The sequence below is a fragment of the Notamacropus eugenii genome, chromosome 4 (assembly GCF_028372415.1).
Source record: "Notamacropus eugenii isolate mMacEug1 chromosome 4, mMacEug1.pri_v2, whole genome shotgun sequence".
NCBI lineage: Eukaryota > Metazoa > Chordata > Mammalia > Diprotodontia > Macropodidae > Notamacropus > Notamacropus eugenii.
The window spans coordinates 53,513,084-53,526,002 of NC_092875.1; the positions used below are offsets into that span (position 1 = coordinate 53,513,084).

The following is a 12,919-nucleotide window of genomic DNA, read 5'->3' on the forward strand; positions in this document are numbered from 1 at the left end:
CGAGAAGCGGGGCTCACCTGTAGGAGTAGGAAAGCAGAAGACAAAGAAAAGGGCAGTGATTTATATAGACCCTAATGCAAGTCCCTGCCCCCCCCACTGACCATTATCCTCATTAGCTGAGAATATGGTCTTACATTCTGGACACGAAATCTAACCAATCCCCTTTGAAACGAAGACATCGAGGAATTATGTAAGTTTTATCCAATCATTGAGACCTTAATACACTACACAGTTTTATATCCTTATATGGAACTATTCTATTCTAAAAATATTATAACCTTGAGCCTTTAGGCCTTACCTCACCCCTGGGAGAAGAATTACAATCTGAGAAGTCTTCACTAAGTCTATCCCACTCTGTAGTGACCCATGGCGACGGACAGAAGCCTCCCAAAGGCTTTGAAGCGCCGCCCTCCGCTTCTCCCCCCAGTCAGGGCTCTGTAAGGCGGGGGCAGGGCCTCGTCCTCCGCAGGAGCCTGCTGTCTGCTTGGCCTCCCCACCACTCTCCCCAGGGCCTGCCCCCGAGTCTCAGTCAGTGAACGTTTGTTAAGCTCCTGCCACGTGCTCGTCCCTGTGCTAAGCTTTGGGGATACCGAGGCACAAGAGAGCCCCTGGCTTCCAGGAGCTGACGGTGTAATGATGACCACAGGCAGATGAGCATGTACTAACAAGTTCTGTAGAGGGTAAGAATATATGGACTGTTCCTGGACCCCTTTCTGAAGTTACACTGGCTCTCAGGTAGTAGATGACCATATTCCAGATGAGGGAATCAGCAAGAATCTTTCCAGCAGTGACTAAGAGAGACCCCCCCCCCCCAACATTGTTGCAGGACAATCTATTTTCTTTATAGAGATGGACAACAGAGGCATCCTTGAACTCCTGGGGGATAACCTCCTCTTGTCATACATCCTGGAAAATTTAAGTCAGCTTTTGTATGAGCAATGGTCCCTCTACCTTGAAATCTCAGCTGGAATATTTTCAGCACCAGGTCCTTTGCCATATGAAAGGAGCCTAATGGCACTCAAAAACCTCTTCTTCAGTTGGAAGTTCAGCTAAGAAGAGACTGACTTCAACCTAAGGTAAATGGTCAGTGGTCTCAGTATTGATTGATGATGATCTGTTGAGAACACTATGAAAGTGTTCAGCCTATCTCTCTAGGATCGTGCCTTACCAGCGTGGCTCCATCAGCACTGAGTAGTTGTGATGTACCATAGGTTTTTGGTGCATAAATTGCTTTCAGGGAATCATAAAAGCACTTTGGATTCTTACTCTCAGCATAAAACTGAATTTCATTTGCCTTCTTACTGAACCAGGAATCTTGCATCTCTCTAAACTTTGCTTGTACTTTACTTCTTTTTTTTTTTAATTTATTTAACTTTTAACATTAATTTTCACAAAATTTTGGGTTCCACATTTTCTCCCCTTTTGTCCCCTCACCCACCCCAAAACACCGAGTGTTCTAATTGCCCCTGTCTGCCAATCTGCCCTCCCTCCCTCCCCACCCCTTCCCTTTGGAAGGCAAGCAATTCAATATAGGCCAGATCTGTGTAGTTTTGCAAATGACTTCCATAATAGTAGTTGTTGGGGGTGTAAGCTCAGTTCCATGTGGACAGTCTCAGGCGGGTAAAGGTGAGGACTTCTAAACCTTAGAGTTCTCATGAGGCCCCCCAGGGAACAGCAGGGAATTGAGGTGTGAGACCCAGGCTATCTCGTGCATTTCCGCCTCTTCCCTTGGGAAAAGTGCTGGGAGAGAGCATCCCCGCCCTCGAGATTGGCCCGGATCTGAGCACACCTATTGTTATCTAACAGGCACGGTATTCAGGTGCATACTACGCGGCCGGAGAGCTTAAGTAGGGTCAGGAAAGCCTGAAGGAGCTCTTAGCGCTGAGGGGTCCTTAGAGGACAGAAGGCCCCTCTTCCTTCCCTCTTTCCTCTCTTCTTTCTCCCCCTTTTCCATTCTCCCATTCTCCCCTCTCTCCCCATTTCCACTTCCATTTCCATTCTCTATGTAAGATCTTTGCCTCCTTGGGAGATTCCTCGCTCCCCAGGAAGAGTTCCCCCTGCACATGTAACCAAGACCCTGAATAAAGCCTAACCCTTGTTCGACTCTGGAAAGTCTCTTCTCTCATACGTTTATCCAGTTTGGCCAGCCGAAGACCTGCGATAGGTAAGGTAAGACTCGGGTAGCCCTCAGGCCTCTAGGCCTGGCAAGTAGTGTTGTGTAAGAACTAATTATATTTCCCTCCATCCTATCCTGTCCCCCATTACTTCTGTTCTCTCTTTTGATCCTGACCCTCCCCATGAGTGTTGACCTCAAATTGCTCCCTCCTCCCCATGCCCTCCCTTCCATCATCCCCCCCACCCTGCTTATCCCCTTCTCCCCCACTTTCCTGTATTGTAAGATAGGTTTTCATACCAAAATGACTGTGCATTTTATTCCTTCCTTTAGTGGAATGTGATGGGAGTAAACTTCATGCTTTTCTCTCACCTCCCCTCTTTTTCCCTTCACTAAAAAGTCTTTTGCTTGCCTCTTTTATGAGAGATAATTTGCCCCATTCCAATTCTCCCTTTCTCCTCCCAATATATTTCTCTCTCACTGCTTGATTTCATTTTTTTTTAGGATATGATCCCCTCCTCTTCAGTTCACTCTGTTCACTCTGTCTCTATGTGTGTGTGTGTGTATGTGTTATCCCACCCTGTACCCAGATGCTGAATAGTTTCAAGAGTTACAAATATTGTCTTTCCATGTAGGAATGTAAACAGTTCAACTTTTGTAAAGTCCCTTATGACTTCTCTTTGCTATTTACTTTTTCATGCTTCTCTTCATTCTTGTGTTTGAAAGTCAAATTTTCTTTTCAGCTCTGGTTTTTTCATCAAGAATGCTTGAAAGTCCTCTATTTCATTGAAAGACCAATTTTTCCCCTGAAGTATTATATTCAGTTTTGCTGGGTAGGTGATTCTTGGTTTTAGTCCTAGTTCCTTTGACTTCTGGAATATCCTATTCCACGCCCTTCGATCCCTTAATGTGGAACCTGCTAGATCTTGTGTATTTCCACAGTACTTGAATTGTTTCTTTCTAGCTGCTTGCAATATTTTCTCCTTGATCTGGGAACTCTGGAATTTGGCCACAATGTTCCTAGGAGTTTCTCTTTTTGGATCTCTTTCAGGCGGTGTTCTGTGGATTCCTTGAATATTTATTTGGCCCTCTGGTTCTAGAATCTCAGGGCTGTTTTCCTTGATAATTTCATGAAAGATGATGTCTAGGCTCTTTTTTTGATCCTGGCTTTCAGGTAGTCCCATAATTTTTAAATTGTCTCTCCTGGATCTATTTTCCAGGTCAGTTGTTTTTCCGATGAGATATTTCACATTATCTTCCATTTTTTCATTCTTTTGGTTTTGTTTTGTGATTTCTTGGTTTCTCCTAAAGTCATTAGCCTCCATCTGTTCCATTCTAATTTTGAAAGATTTATTTTCTTCAGTGAGCTTTTGAATCTTCTCTTCCATCTGGCTAATTCTGCTTTTGAAAGCATTCTTCTCCTCATTGGCTTCTTGAACCTCTTTTGCCAATTGAGTTAGCCTATTTTTCAAGGTGTTATTTTCTTCAGCATTTTTTTGGGTCTCCTTTAGCAGGGAGCTGATCTGCTGTTCATGTTTTGACTGCATGTCTCTCATTTCTCTTCCCAGCTTTTCTTCCACCTCTCTAACTTGATTTTCTGTGAGCCCTTCTATGGCCTGAGCCCGTTGAGTGGGCTGGGATATAGAGGCCTTGACTTCTGTGTCTTTGCCTGATGGTAAGCATTGTTCTTCCTCATCAGAAGGGAAGGGAGGAGATACCTGTTCACCAAGAAAGTAACCTTCTATAGTCTTATTTCTTTTCCCTTTTCTGGGCATTTTCCCAGCCAGTGATTTGACTTCTGAATATTCTCTTCACACCCACCTCGCCTCTGGATCCTCCCAGCCAGCACTTGGGGTTTGAGATTCAAATGCTGCTTGCTAGCCTCAGGGCTTTTGGCGGGGGCAGGGCTGCTATTCAGTGTGTGATTAAGTTCAGGTGCTCAGGTCGGGGCAGGGCTGCCTCATGGGCTCAGTTCCCTCAGGGGGTTTATGCAGAGATCTTCAACAATGGATCCAGGCTCCTGCCTGCTTGGGGAGCCCCGAGCCCCGGTGTGCTCCCGTCTCCGCTGTTGCCTCCCGAGGGGGCCTGAGTTATGGGGGCACCCCACTCCTCTCTCGACCCACCAAAGAGACCCTCTCACCGACCCCTGTCACCTGCGGTTGGAGGGACCCGCGTGGCTGCTGGAGATTCTGTCCCTGAAGCCCGCTTGGATCTTTTCCTCTTGGTGCCGTGGGCGCGGCAGGGCTGTACTCAGCTCCCAGTCCCGGCGCCCAGTCCGTGGCGCGAAGGACCTTTTTCGAGAGGTTTGCAGGTCTCTCTGGAACAGAAATCTCCCTCGCTCCAATGTTCTGTGGCCTCTGGGTGCAGAATTCACCATGAGTTACTTTCTTGTAGATGTTCTATGGGTTGTGGGTTTGGAGCTATGTGTATGTGCATCTTTCTACTCTGCCATCTTGGCTCCGCCCCTTGTACTTTACTTCTGATGGAATTAAATGCTGCCTTCTTAGAGATGGATGCACTATCCTGCTGGTAAATCCTGTAGAGTTATCGATTTTCATTTAGCAGCTTTTGAATTTCCCCATCATTTTTAGCACATCAGTGTTGGTGTTTGTGAATGTTGTGACCCAGATAAGCAAATTTTCTGTACACCAAATCTCTGAAAGCTGCTCACTCTTTTTCTGCTCCATCGTATGTGCTGTTTGCTGTGTGACAACTCCAAGGAGAAATGCCAGGAGAAGAATAGAGGTCTGTAGACAATATTTGTAGATCTGACCAAGGCCTTTGATACCTTTAGTAGTGAGGGCTTATGGCAAATTATGTCAAAAGTTGGTTGCCCAGAGAAGTTTATCAGTATTGTACTTCAGTTTCATGATGGCATGCTTACCCAGGTTCTGGATAGTGGACAATGCTCTCATGCCTTCTCAGTCACCATTGGAGTGAAACAGGACTGTCTGTGCTTGCTTCCATTCTTTTTAGCATGATGTTTTCAGTCATGTTGTCAGATTATTTCAGTGAGGATGAACATGGCATCAAGGTCAACTATCATACTGATGGTAAGTTCTTAAATTTGAAAAGGCTGCAAGCCAAGACCAAAGTGGATTGATTGTTGGTGAATAATTTTCTGTTTGCAGATGATTGTGCACTCAATGCAGCCTCTGAAGCTGAGATGCAACAAAGTATGGATCAGTCCTCTGCTGCCCGTGCTAATTTTGACCTAATAATTAACACCAAGAAAATACAGGTGCCCCATCAGCCACCACCACACCATCTGTACCTGGAACCCTCAGTTACAACAAATGGAGAAGTTTTGAATGCTGTGGATAAGTTCACTTACCTTAGTAATGTACTTTCCAGGGATGTACACATTGACATTGAGATCGATGCATGCATTGCCAGAGCTAGCTCAGTGTTTGGGAGGCTCTGAAGAAAAGTTTAGAGGAGAATAGGTATTAGACTACCAAACTAAATGTCTACAGAGCTGTTGTGCTGACCTCATTGTTGTATGCCTGTGAAACATGGACAGTCTACCAGTACAATGCCAGGAAACTAAATCATTTCCATTTGAACTGTCTTAGGAAAATTCTCATCTGGCAGGATAAAGTAAAAGACACTGAAGACATTGCTTCAGCTGAACTGCCAACAATTCAAATTGTGCTTCAGAGAGTGCAACTCCAATGGGCTGGCCATGTTGTTTGAATGCAAAACGTATGTGCAAAACGTATGCTTGTAGCAGGACGGCCTGTGTCCCTACACGGCTCGGTGATGTGGTGAAGAAGAAAGACACGGGAGGCAGAAGAAGATAGACCAACTCTGTTTATTGATCTAAGGGTCAGGGTATTTATAGTCGGAAACTGCGAGCCTACCTGACATTTTGCTTGTGTCCTGCCCTAGTGATTTAATCAGTCTTATCTTAAAGACTGTGAGTCTAGAAGGCATTTATTTTACATATCCGTTGTTTTCTGTAATTCTGTTGTTTGTCTCACGGTGACAGCAACATCCAGGGGGCATGGAGAGCCATTCTGGATGATAATGAGCACAGTCTCAAAGAACAGTTTCCCCGAAGGTCTATCCTGATCTTGTCAACCACACTCCACCCTGGCCCTCAACATATGCTTGCCAGAAAGATTATTTTATGGAGAACTGGCATGGGGTAGACGATAACATGGTAGTCAGAAGAGGCAATACAAGAATACTCTCAAGCTGTCTCTCAAGAACTTTGGAATTGATTGTGTGACATGGGAGACACTGGCATAAGACTGCTCAGCATGCTGTGCCCACATCAGAGAAGGTGCTATGCTCTATGAGCAAGGCAGAATTGAAATAGCTCAAAAAAAACATAGGATTTGCAAATTGACAGTATCCACCCCAAATATTTACATGAACTATCTGTGGCAGAACATTCTGAGCTCATACTGGTCTGATGAGCCACAATTGGACACACTGAAACTTGACTTTATCATAGTGATGTCATTTTGGTCCTCTTTGAGACCACAGGACAACAATCAACCAACCAACCATAAAACATAAGTAGGACATGTGTGTTTGTCCTTCGTTGCCGAAGAAGACCATGCCAACAGAGAAATAATGACATGACTTGTACTTGACTTTGTTTTGAGTGAGGGAGGGCTGTGTAGGTCACTAGCCTCACTTCTCCTCCAGACCCATCTGAATCTAGTCACCAGATATTCATCAGGATGACTGGAGATGACCCAGGATGAGGCAATTGGGGTTAAGTGACTTGCCCAAGGTCACACAGTTAGTGAGTGTCAAGTGTCTGAGGTGAGATTTGAACTCAGATCCTCCTGACTCCTGCACTGGTACTCTATCCACTGCACCACCTAGCTGCCCCCTAAGTAGGACATAGTTACAGAGGGAAGGCACTAGAAATAAGAGATTGGGAAAGGCTTCCTGGAAAAGATGAGATTTGGGTTGGGACTTAAAAGGAAGCCAGGGAGGTCAGTAAGGTGGAGTGGAGGAGGGACAGACTTTTCAGGGATGTGGGGCAGTCAGAGAGAATGCCTGGAATTGGGAAGTGGAGGGTCTGAATGGTGGAACAGCCAGGAGGAGTACGAGTTGAAAAATAAGGTGTGAGAACAGCAGCAAGATAGGAGGGCACTACGTTATAAAGGGCTTTGAATGTCAGATAGAGCATTTTGTATTTAATCCTGGTGGTGAAAGGGAGCCATTGGTGTTGATTAAGGGGGAGGGAGTGTGTATGACAAGGTTAGACCTTTGTTTTAGGAAAATCACTTTAATCCTTGAATGTAAGAGAGATGGGAGTGGAGAGACACTTGTGCAGACTTGAGAGACTGCAGATCCACCTGTAGGCTATTGTGTAATAATCTAGGTGTGAGGTGATTTAGCTCTTTACCAAGGAGAAATTAGTACCTGTGGGAGAGATGTTGCAAAGGTGAGGTTGTCAGATTTGGGCAACCGATTGACTATGAGGAGTGAACAATTGTGAGGAGTCAAGGATGACTAGATTAGATGTTGGTCTTACCCTTTACAGTACTATGGAAAGTAGGAATGGGAAATGGTTTATGGGGAAAGACAATGAGTTGAATTTTGGACATGTTGAATTTCATATGTCTACTGGACATCTAGAATTGAATTAGTTTAACAAGGGGTCAGGATGGAAAAAAGAGGAGAGAGTGAATAGTGCTGGGGAGACAATGGAGGAGTCAGAGAATTGGAGTTCATGGGGGTAGAACAGGAGCAGGGCTGAAGAGAAAAGGGCAAAGTTCAAGGGTCAAGTGGGTCAGGGATGAGAGGTGAGGTTGGAGGGAAACAGAGGACTTTCTTGGCAAGAGCTAAGTTGCAGTGGAGAAGGTGGAAGAATTTAGGTGGCCAAGAGTCAAGTTTACATGGGGAGGAAGAGAATCTGAGGGGATCTTAACTGAACAGGAGAGGGGCACCCAGAGAAGCTTAGGAGAAGGAGCATGGCTTCTGGGGCCAGCAAGAGAATGAGGTGAGGGGACTGAGCCAGAGCCTGGAGTCTTAGGTAAGGGGTGTGGCCAGGGCTTGGGTAGTATTAGATGAGGGAGTGGGCACAGGGGATGGAGTGCTGGACGTGAAATCAGGAAGACCTGAATTTAAATTCTGTTTCAGAGAGCAACTAGCTCTGTGACCTTGGGCAAGTGACTTCCATGCTCCTAGTTTCCTTCATGGTCTCTGTAAGCCCTCCCAGGTATAACTTTCTAGTGATTTGGGTCCTCAGGTTACAAAGAGCAGAGCTGGGGACAAGTTTATGTCTTACTCAAACTGTTGGGCAAGGGTAAAGATCTGTGAGACAAAGACAACAGGTGTTTGTAAAGCATGAATTGGGTTATCATTCAGTACCTACTATATGCTGGGTAGAAGAGTCTTAGGGGTGCCCAAAGAGGTAGTGAGAGAGAACCAAGGACAGGCTACTATATTAAAGCCAGAGGCATCGAGCTTTGGGAGAAAAATGAGTCCAGCATAAAGGAGAAGATCCCTCCTCTCAGGAAGGAGAGGTGATCTCCTCCCCTTCCTTAGACAAGATAAGGTGGATGGTGGGAAGAAGAAAAGAAAATTGGGATTTTCTGTATTTAGTCCAAGTAATTCAACACAGTTATGAAGTACCTTTTGAGTTCAAGGCACTGTAGAAATTAATATATTTGCATCTAAGAGTCACAGCCTTTTGGAATTGAAATTCAATTCACAAAGCATTTATTAAATACCTACTGTGTGCTAGACACTTAGTTGAGGCTGGAGATCCAAAAATGAAAAGAGGGTCTACCCTTAGGAGGGCCTTACATTCTTCTGGAAGAGAGGGCCCTCAGTAGTCACATAATCCACATCCAGTCTGAAGAAGGCCTTCAGTGTAGCCAGCAACTGGAGGTCCAACTTCAAAATCCTCATGGGAAAGAGACCCCCTGACCTCCCAAGGCTGCCCTTGGAGAGAGCTCCCACTCCTGCCAAGTCTTTCCTAATCTAGAACCTCCATTTGCCTCCATGCATCCTTGAGCCATTGCCCCTTTTTCTGCTCTCTGACCCAAGGAGAACGAGTCCAGCTCTGCTTCCACAGGACAGCTGTTTCCCAAGTACCTGAAGGTCTCTCATGTTCCCACTAAGCCCTCTCTTCTTCATGGTGAACATCCCTAATTCCTTCCTGGCATCAAGGCCTTTTTCCATACTGGTTACTTGTCTTGAGATGCTCTTTAGCTCATTGCTGTCCTTCCCCAAATGTGGCCAGACTCAGGACAATACTCCAGAAGTGGTCTGACCAGGGTACAGTCCAGTGGGACCATCACTCTTCATTCTTGGAAGCAGTGCCTCTCTTAATGCAGTTCTAGCTTTATTCTGGCTGCCTTTTCTGTTGACTCTGTCCATCACCCAAACCCCAGACACTTTTCAGACAAACTACTATCTTACCAAGCCTTGCAATGGAACAACATTTCCTACCTAGTGGAAAAGCACTTACTAATTCTGCTATGAGCCAAGCTCTGCTAAGTGTTGGGGATATAAATAAAACATCTCACGGAACTCACATTGTTATTAGAGCAGAGACAGTCCTGATGCCTGCCCCATCTTGTGAAGCTGATTTTTTCAAACCCACCTCTAAGAATTTTTATTTCATTATTTCATAGATTTTGAGTTGGAGAGGACCACTCAGTTGGATATGACCCCTTCTTTCATTTTCTAGATAAGGAATATAAGGCTGGAGAAGGCAATGACTTCTCCAAGGTGGCACAGGCTAAATGGAAGAGCCAAGACTTGAAGCCAGCATGCCATACCCCATGCCATGCTGTCTCATCCCCACTGAATTTTGGCCCCAGTATTCTCATGTCCAGTGTATGTATTGGCCGTCACCTCCAGACCTGTAGTGTCTACAAAGCTGATAAGCATGGCAGTTATGCCTTTAGGCAAGGTATTGATAAAAACATTAACCAGCACATGGCCCAGTATTGATCCTGATGCATTCCACTGCAAACTTCCTTCCAACATGATACCAAGTCATTCATGTTTACCCTTTACATCCAGCCATTCTCTAGTTCTCCATCAATGTGATTGTACCATCATCCAGCCCAGAAGTGTCAAACAGTTGGGAAATATTTAACAAAATAAAGAAAATAAAACAGAACATAGATAATGTTAATATGTGGTTTTCTAAGTCGGTGTGCAGCCAGCAGGGATCCTTGTCTTTGAATTTTACATCACTGATCTAGCCCACATCTCTCCATCTCTTCCATAAGACACTTATGAAAGTGTCTTTTTGGTGAAGCACTTCATCAAATGAGTTCTTGAAAATAGATGGATTTCTCCATATGAGTATTAATAAGTCTTCTTAATACAGAACACATATCCTGGAAATCAGAGTCTCATGGTTGTTAAGACTAAAACAAATTACACATACTATGATGTGGCAAGTGTAGTAAAAGGTGAAACAAAGGTTTCAGGGCCAGGACTTAACCTACCAGGAGAAGCCAAAGAAGGCTTCCTGTAGAAGACAGCATTTGATTTAGATTACATTGTGAGCTCCTTTTGGGCCGGAGTAGTTTTTGGCTACCTTTGTATCCCCAGTGCTTAGCACAGTGTTTGGCACATAGTTAAATGAGCTAACATACATAAAGTGCTTTGTCAAACAGAAAGCTCTATATAAATTCTGGCAATTATGATTATTATGTGATTAATGGTGCTCGATGACCTGGATTGTGACTTATTGGGTGTTTGGGGAAATGTTCTTGGGGGACATGGGGAATGGGACAGCCCTCAGCCCTCCCCTGAGTGAAGTTTTGTACAAACTCAGGATATTAGCATCCTTTCTAATTCCTTCACTCCCCATCTCCCCCACCATTTCTTCCTAGATCTAGGATTTCCTGCAGTTGTTGAAGCATCGTGTGGCCCGTGATGTAATTCAGAAGCAGCATCGCTGCTGCCAGAAGGAACAGAGGCTTCATAAGGCTGAAATTCCAGCCCCCATTGAGGTAAAGATGGGGTGAGAATAGCAGAGAAGTCAGAATGTGGGGGATAGGAACCATAAGCAAGGGATGGGGTCTGAGAGAAAAACATATGTTTTATTGGCATGGCACATGGAAGGATGGCAGGAGCACTGGATATGGTCAGAGGACTTCTGTGTGTGATCGCTGCTCAGCTTCTTAATATTCCTGTGACCCAGAGCCAGTCTTTTAACATTTTTGTGCCTCAGTTTCCCAATCTGTAAAATGAGGGGATTGGACTTCACATATACAGCTGGAGGGCCCAACACTGACTCCCTTGTGGATACCACCTCAGGTCATAGCTCAGGTGTTCCAACAACCAGTCTGGGAACACAGACATCTTCTCACCTACAGTTACTGTAGCTGAAGCCTCCCCTAATAATGTCCCTGTGGCTGGCAGTGATGAATCGCCAACTGTCCTATGATATTCTACCCTAGATGAAGCAGCCATGATTGTGCTACGTGCAGGGCTTAGTTGGCTCTCGACTCTCACCCCAGCCACCCCTGAAGTCTCCTCAGCCAGCTCATGGTGGATGGTATGAATTCAGCTATCTCAGGAACTACGGGTCCAAATGTGCCTCCTAGCAGCAAAATCCCAGATATCCTACCCACCTCTCTTCCTTTTGCCTAACATCCTGAGGGCCCAGCTGCAGGAGGAGGGTCTCTCCCAGATGCTTCAATGGTCACATCTTTTCCTGTAGCGTCAAAGTCTTCAGACACTGGTACTGGACAACCAGTTTCACCTTCCAGTTCAGCTGCCCTTCTGGTTACCAGACTGCCAGGCTTTATTGGCTCAGCTACTGCAACAGGGGCATGTGATGGGTTTTTATCACCATTCATGCTGGCTCATGGACAATTTCATCTACCTCTGTGCATAGCCAACCAATGGCACTAGATACCAGCCTTCTCACGTGTATCAGTAAGCACCCCAGCATACACAGGGGGATCTGCTATCAGGTTCTTAGATCTGCATTCATAAAAGGAAAGGCAGCTTTTGAGGGGTTAACATTTACTTTAATGAAACACATATATAGTTCACCTAGTTCAGGGGAGTCAGCACCCTGAACTTCAAAGAAAATACAGAGAAATCAAAGATCAGTGGACATGGCTTCCTCTGCCTGACCATAATCAATACATATATCACAAATCAACAGACAGGTCCAACTGTCTGACCATAGTTACCAGAGAGGGAAGCACTGACATCTAGGTTTTCAAAGCTGGGGAGCTCCTTGGTGGCTTCCCAGAGTCCTTGTCTAGCCAAACAAACACTTCCAGTCAGTAAGCTCCAAAATAAAACTGCAACTCGGAGTCTTTATACACTCTTTAGAGCCAGAGAACGTCACTTCCCTTGAGAACTGGTGCCTCATTAACAAAAGCAGTGGACTTTCCTACAAATTTTCCCAGGTCTGGCATGGATGGGAAAGATCCTCCTTAATCACATCATTCAGAGGCACTTTTAGTGAAACAAAAACAGCACAAGATTCTACTTTGCTTGACCTTATACCAACCTGCTGGACACCAGCTGCCAGCCTTGAGTCTGCCCATTCCTCAGAGGCAGGTACTCCAGGACTGTCAAGACCCATTCCAGACTTATCTGTTGTGCTCATCCAGGCCCCAGATTGGGCACACACCTTCTCCCCTGGAATTTCACATCCTCTGGGGCCCTATTGATATTTCCCACCACCACTGTGTCAGAGAATGCAGATGATAGAACAACTAGGACATTCACCTCATCTTCAATGGACATGGAGACCCCGTGGACATATGACCTTCCCACTCAGAGACCCCTCTCCCAGGGGATATCACTTCTCCATTGGGTACAGTCTTTGGTGCAGTCCTTGGTTCC

General features: G+C 45.3%; 1 protein-coding gene across 1 annotated transcript in view; it reads left to right on the plus strand.

Annotated features, from left to right (window-relative positions):
- The first annotated feature begins 20 nt into the window (after positions 1-20).
- Positions 21-12,919, plus strand: part of LOC140499500 (uncharacterized) — a 54,366-nt gene continuing 41,467 nt past the window's right edge. The window contains exons 1-2 of the mRNA XM_072600993.1: positions 21-1,076; positions 10,942-11,061. The gene's annotated coding sequence lies outside the window, so the exon portion shown is untranslated. The remainder of the gene's footprint in view (positions 1,077-10,941; positions 11,062-12,919) is intronic.